Genomic DNA, 7,077 nt, shown 5'->3' with positions numbered 1-7,077 from the left:
ATGCAGAGTGCTTACGCAAAGTATCAGACCCCAGAATAAAAGGAGCAGCATCAGTCAAGGACGGCAAAACGTATGGCGAGACGGTTAGGTACAAAGACCCGACTGCTACACGAAACGACACTTGCCCCACGATAGCTTGCCTACCTCCATCAGCAAGCGAAACGTGGGACCAGTCCGAAGAACGGACCGGGAGGTGTAGCCGTTGGACAAGGGACTCACTAATAAAGTCGTGAGTAGCGCCTGTGTCCACCAATGCCGAAAACGTTTGGCCACCAGTCCGCAGAGACACCAGAGGCAAAGCAACTCGTGTGTCCACAGAACCGGAGGCAACTGCGCAAAGAGAGGAAGCAAAGGGCTCCCGGGCAACAGAGAGACGAGGTAAAGGTGCATCGTACCACAACTCAGCAGGATACGGAATACCGGGAAGCTCTACTGTTTTACCCTCAAGCGAAAGGCCGTTGAAAAGGATGGACTTCGCGGGAAACGTAAGCACTCGGCGCATACCTGCTAGCAACGTTGAAGCCTGCCGCGCGATATGCGAAGGTAGCAAAATGCCGGCCGCGGTATCAGGACGGCGGTGCTTGCATGCAAGGTAGTGCCGAAGCGAAACGCGCAATTGAGTGAGGGATGCAGGGACAAAAAGCACAGTATGACCACCAACATCGACCGAGCAGAGAGAGCGACCACGAGGAACCGTTACGTTACATTCCGAGTCAAAGCCCGGTTTGACAGCAACGGCGTCAAAAGAAAAACGGCGTCCAACGGCACTCTCAAACTCTGCCAACGCAGCGGGTCTAACCGCGCGGACCAAAGAACGAATCCCCGCAAAAGGAAGCTCAGGGTAATATCCCTCAATACCGCCCTGAGCAAATTCCTAGCACAGCCCCGCTTCACGCAACCTTTTGAGAGCGGGACAGTTGTCGTAGAGGTGGTCGGGACTAACCACCTCACAACAAAAACAGACGGCCTTACCGCCCGCGCGCTGTCGGAGAATTCCCACCTCCCCGTGCGTCAACCTACGGCCGAACTGGTTGACCCACTTGGTCAACTCGCAAGCTTTCGCCAACGGAGTGGCGGATTCTCCGCCAGCGGGTGCACTGGGACGGCCAGTGCCGCGACCCCTATCCCCGCGCCCGCCACGCGAACCTGTTCTACCCCCATGACTATTACGCCCAGGACCGCTTCCGCGTCCCGTCTGCCTAGGGGCCCCAGCAACAGCTGCAGCGAGACGAGGACCGGGGTCCACGCGCGCCCGCTTGACTGGAGGCCCATCTTCGTCATAATCCTGCAAAACAACAGAATTCGAACGAAGAGCAGAACGGACTTTTCGTTCAGACAGGACGCGCACTTCCTGGCCCAAGGCATGCTGTACCAGGGCGTCGTAAGAGGGAAACGGCTTTCCATAGACGTCTGTGGCGCAATGGGGCTGCAGGGAAGAAGAAAGGCCTTCGAAAAACCAAAACATACGCTCACTAGGAGTGATCGTGGGTATGTCTTGAAAGACGGCCTCAAGACGCGAAAGGTAAGCTGGTACACTTTCACCAGCACGCATCGCAAAAGATTTTTCAGAGAGCTTACGTCGTGCTTCTTGTTCTACAGAGATAACCTGAGGAGTGAAACGCGTACGCAGGTTATCCAGAACAAGCTGAGCAGTGAGTTCGCGCTGCGATAGGGACCACTCATCATACCACGTTTTTGCAGCGCCACGGAGCGCTTGCGACAAAAACAGGCAGTAAGAACGATGGTCCCTACCCCAGGGCACGATTTCGAAAAACAAAGACGCGTCACGAATAAACGCCTTGACGCGGGCAGCAGTCTGCTTCGCATCAAGCTTGGCATCTAGCTGCAAAACAGGAGTCGGTAAACTAACCCGAGGAAGGTCGGCAGAAGAAATCGGCCGAACCGAAGGCAAAGGCTCTGGCTCGGCTGCGGCTGCCGCCGCAACCGCAGCCCCAGCAGCAGCAGCTGCTTCCACCGCTAACGCACGCGCAGCCGCAGCACGGTGGTCCGCATCTGTCGTCGGGGTTTCTGGTATCACCGTTGGAACATTTGGACGATTCATGTGAGTATTAGGCGGGTTGCGCAGAGCAAAAGGGGCCAAAGAAGGCAAGGAATGGAGATGTTCGTCACCAGTAGGACCAAGTGGCCTTAAACGAACATTCTTGGCAGCCCCAGTGGGCATATGCAACAAAGGTGCTGCGGCAAAAGTTGAGAATGGCGTTCGCGCATCAGGTTCGCGAACAGCAACAGGGACCTCAATAGGGCCGCCCGGACCTCTAGAAGTACTAGGTGCACCGGGATCGGAAACAAGTCCCGCAACAGCGTAGGCAGGCAAAGTGGAACGAGCATCAGGTGCGCCCGACGCCATGTCTACGCCATTATGGTCGCCGCCCAAATTAAACGGGGCGGGGCTAAACATTTTAGCTAACTGAGAAGGGCCTACCCTTATACAGCAATGACGCAGTCACTGCCGCGGATAGGGGGAGAGCTTGAAGTAGCGGCTCTACCTCAGTCGGGTCCAGCACACCCGTTCTAACCTCTGCAACAACAATGAGCGAGGCAACCAAGGACAAAACAATACAGATGATTACGATCTTTCACTTACCCTGAAGAGCCGCCGCGAGCGCTCCAACACTGTAAGCCTATGACCTTTACTAACAATCGAGATTGGTGCGGAAGAGCTGGTCGAGACCGAACGTCTCGATACCACTTGTTGTATCCACCTCCACTGTTTAGGTGGTAGTGAAAACTACCGATTAGTGAATGAGAAGAGGCTAAATGCCTCTGCGTTAGGACGACCCGTACAGAAGTCTGTACGGTCCGAAGATATAGTCGTCAACGCGAATTATCACCAATCGGTGCAATCGTAACCCAAGTGGGTCTACCAGTGACAAGTGTCACGATTATAGCAAGAGCGCTATAATCCAGTATCACGCGTGATAAAGACAGGCAAGTGCCCGCTTAAAGATGGGCCAGCGCCCAAGTAAGGATAGGCAAGTGCCCAATGGTTAACCAAATAAGAGCGAAGATATTGCCCAGCGGCAAAGTACCAGAGAATTGGGGAAAGATCCGAGGGTTAATATGCAAGTGTGCCACAACACCACGAATGCGAATTGATCCGACAATCTTTGCGGCAATCGAATCCCGTATTGGGAGGACGATTACGTTTGACGCTTGTGCAAGTGACGACGGCAGTATTGCCGTATGTAAATCTTTTGGATCCGAATCGCGTCAATTTCTGTCGCTTGATTGCTCCGGCCACACCTTATGGCTTAATCCGCCAGTTAGAAAGCTTTACGCTTATTTGAGACACTATCGACGTTGCAAAGAACATGATCCTAGTATGGCAGCTTGTACTTTAGTGCCTGAAACGCCAGGGAAGTTTCGCACTTTCCTAGAAGGCATGACGTTGCTTCAGACTTTTCCGAAAGGCACTCGACTGTACACAGCTTCCTACCCAGGATGTCCAGAACCTCCTCCACTGACAGAACCTTTGCAACTGTGGTATGATTCCCCTTCTCCAGAACAGCGATTGAATCCTAGTTGTTGCTTGACAGAGAAAGATGCGTATTTAGACCTGTTCCCAGGGAAACTCAGTGAGACATCAGTACGCATTCTTCCCGATACAGGCGCAACACACTGTTTCATCGCTAAGGCTTTGGCAGACCGTCTTGGATTAGCCTTAGAACCTTCGCCATGCGCGCCAGTACGACTTGCTGATGCATCGTACGCGTCCGTCGCTGGTGAATGTAAAACTCGCCTTCGCATCGGAAGATTTCGAGCCGAAGTCCGTTTCCTCGTGCTGCCGACGTTAACCACGTCCGCTGATGTTGTTTTGGGTCAGAAGTTTCTGAGAAGATACCGCGCAGAATTAAGACCCGCGGAAGGTTCCTTGAGATTGAGACGACTCACGGGACTTTCGATCGGAGAATGTGCCATCAGTCACGCTTCTTGAGAAAAGACCTGAGACAATTCAGATCGTCTCGCCGAAAAGAGTTTTTCGAGATTTGAACGAAGCTGGCTGTCGATCGTTGCTTGTTGTTGTGAAGCAAACCGCATCCCTGCTCATTGACACACCAACGCTTAATGCTGTGGATCTGCCGCCACACATTGCTGAGAATGAATCCCTTGTGGAGATTATCAACGAATTTCCGAAAGTTTTCGCACCGATCACAGAATTACCACCGGATAGAGGTGTTAACCACACTATCCCGTTGGAACCGAATGCGCAACCGACTTTCCGACCCCAGTGGCGACTTTCGCCGTTAGAACGAGAGGAAGTAGAGAAGCAAGTCAAAGATTTGCTTGCGAAAGGCTTTATTCGTCCTTCGACGTCGCCTTTCGGCGCTCCGATCCTCTTCGTGACTAAGAAAACCGAAGAGTTACGCATGTGTATTGATTACCGGGCTTTAAATAAGATTACTATCAAGAATCGATACCCGTTGCCCCGGATTGATGATACACTCGATCGTCTCGCTGGTGCATCGATTTTCACGGCCCTTGATTTAGCTTCTGGCTATCACCAGTTGCGGATTACTCCAGAAGATGTTCCTAAGACGGCTTTCACAACCCATCTCGGACACTTCGAGTGGCTTGTATTGCCTTTTGGCCTGTCGAACGCCCCCGCAACCTTCCAGAATTTGATGAATCGCATCTTTGCACCGTACTTGAACCGATTTGTTACGGTCTATTTGGATGACATCCTGATATTTTCCAAGACTCCCAAAGAACACGCACGCCATTTAAGGGTGGTGTTAAAGGTCCTTGAGGAAAATCAGTTACATGTCAAGCTTTCCAAGTGCGATTTTTGGAAGAACGAAGTCCAATATCTGGGACATGTCGTGAATGCAGACGGTATCCGTATGGATCCCAAGAAGGTTGAGATTATTCGAAATTGGCCATTGCCCAAGGACATCTCTGAACTTCGATCTTTCGTTGGCCTTGCGAACTATTTCCGGCGATTCATCGCAGGTTTTAGCTCACTTGCTGCACCCCTGACCGATCTCTTCAGTGCGAAAAGATTACCAGATGAATGGCCTGAACAAGCCATACGAGCCTTTGAAACGCTCAAAGCTCGACTATCGAACGACGTTTTGTTGAATTACCCGGATTTTACGAAGCCTTTCGAAGTGATCTCAGATGCTTCACTGAACGGAACTGGCGCAGTACTCCTGCAAGATGACCGACCGGTCGCCTTTACCAGTAAGAAGTTTTCCCCTGCTGAACGGAACTACAGTACGGGTGAACAGGAGCTACTTGGGGTAATCAACGCCTTGCGAGAATGGCGATGCTATTTACAGAGTTCCATTCCTTTTAACCTCGTCACCGACCACCATCCACTGATCTTTCTTAAGACTCAGTCGACTGTAAGCCGCAGACAAGCCCGTTGGCTTGAGTTCCTGGCTCAATTTAATTTTGAGTGGATTTACCGTCCAGGACGTTTGAACGTGGTCGCCGACGCTTTGTCACGCCATCCCTCCTTGGCATCTGTCGTGGTATTCAATGCGGTTACCACACGTCGCTCTCAGGGACGTACGCTGGACCCACTCATCCAACGTATTGCCGATGCTACAAAACGAGACGCTCATTTCCAGAATCCCGATCATACTCGTTTCTTTCTGGCGAATCCTCTCGGATTCTTTCAGATAGAAAGGGGGGAGTGCGAGTACCGCATCGTGGTGCCAAATGTCGTGGTGCCAAATGACCCCGCCTTGAAACGAGAGATTATTGAACGAAGCCACACGAATATCTTGTCAGGACACCCTGGACGAGATCGAACCATTGATTTGGTAGAACGGAATTTCTGGTGGCCTACGTTGAAAGCTGACGTTGCCGACTTTGTCGCATGTTGCGATCTTTGTCAACGGAATAAAGCTTCCTCAGGCAAACCGCTGGGTCTATCTCGACCTTTGCCGATTCCTGAACGACCTTGGAGCAGCGTTTCAATGGACTTTGTACTCGGATTGCCCTCGACTAGAAAAGGTTACAACTCCCTTGTGATGTTTGTAGATCGACTGACTAAGATGGTGCATGTACGACCATGCAAGAAAGAGATAGACGCAGAAGAAACTGCAGATTTATTCTTTGACACCGTGGTACGGCTTCACGGTTTACCAGACACCATCGTCTCAGATCGTGACACCAAGTTTACTGGTGCCTTCTGGACCTCTCTCATGAAGAGGCTAGAGGTGAAGCAGGCGATGAGTACTGCTTTCCATCCTCAGACTGATGGTCAGACAGAACGAGTTAATCGCGTCCTTGGAGACATGTTAAGAAACTACTGTGATCAGGAACCTTCACGGTGGGAGACATACCTTGGACCTGCTGAATTTGCGATTAATAACTCGAAGAATCGTTCGACAGGAGTTAGTCCATTCTTCCTGAACTATGGCTATCATCCTAAGACCCCTGTACAACTCGAACTCGGTGATGCAGTTCCCGTTGCTAAGGGTTATGTCGATACGTATGCCAAGAGACTTGCTGCTGCTAAATCTGCTTTGATGGCTGCGCAAGATCGAATGACTAAGCAAGAGAATAAAGGACGACGTGATGTGTCGTTTACTGAAGGACAACAAGTCTGACTCAGTACGAAGAATTTGACCCTCCAGAAAGGTTCAAAGAAGCTGATGCCTAGATGGATTGGACCTTTCCCGATTGAGAAGATGATCAATCCTGCTGCTGCTAGATTGGCCCTTCCAGAGGAATATCGTTTCCATAACGTGTTCCATGTGTGTGTGTGGTTGTTACAGTGGGCTCCAGACTCCCGAAGAGTAGAGCCATCGGGCCAGCTGGCCGTGCACTGCAGTAGAGACTAATATACCAAAAGATTATCACCTCAGATAATTAACCTCTCATCGGTAACCACTCTCGCGAGCACAGCAATTTGCCAGATATAATTCTCAAGAAGGGGTGATGTGCGCCAACGGAATCCCAACCTTTCCGTGGAATTCCCAAAGCTGCGAAACCCTGAATGCGGCCCCAAAAGTCAACAATAACTCGACAAATTGCTTCTTCCGTAAGGGAAGGGCCAGGTAACAGTGCCGGGTTGGTTTTCATGTTTGCAGCCCATGTATCGTG

The sequence above is a fragment of the Volvox carteri genome (assembly GCF_000143455.1).
Source record: "Volvox carteri f. nagariensis unplaced genomic scaffold VOLCAscaffold_31, whole genome shotgun sequence".
NCBI classification, from domain to species: Eukaryota; Viridiplantae; Chlorophyta; class Chlorophyceae; order Chlamydomonadales; family Volvocaceae; genus Volvox; species Volvox carteri.
This window is presented reverse-complemented; position numbering follows the sequence as displayed.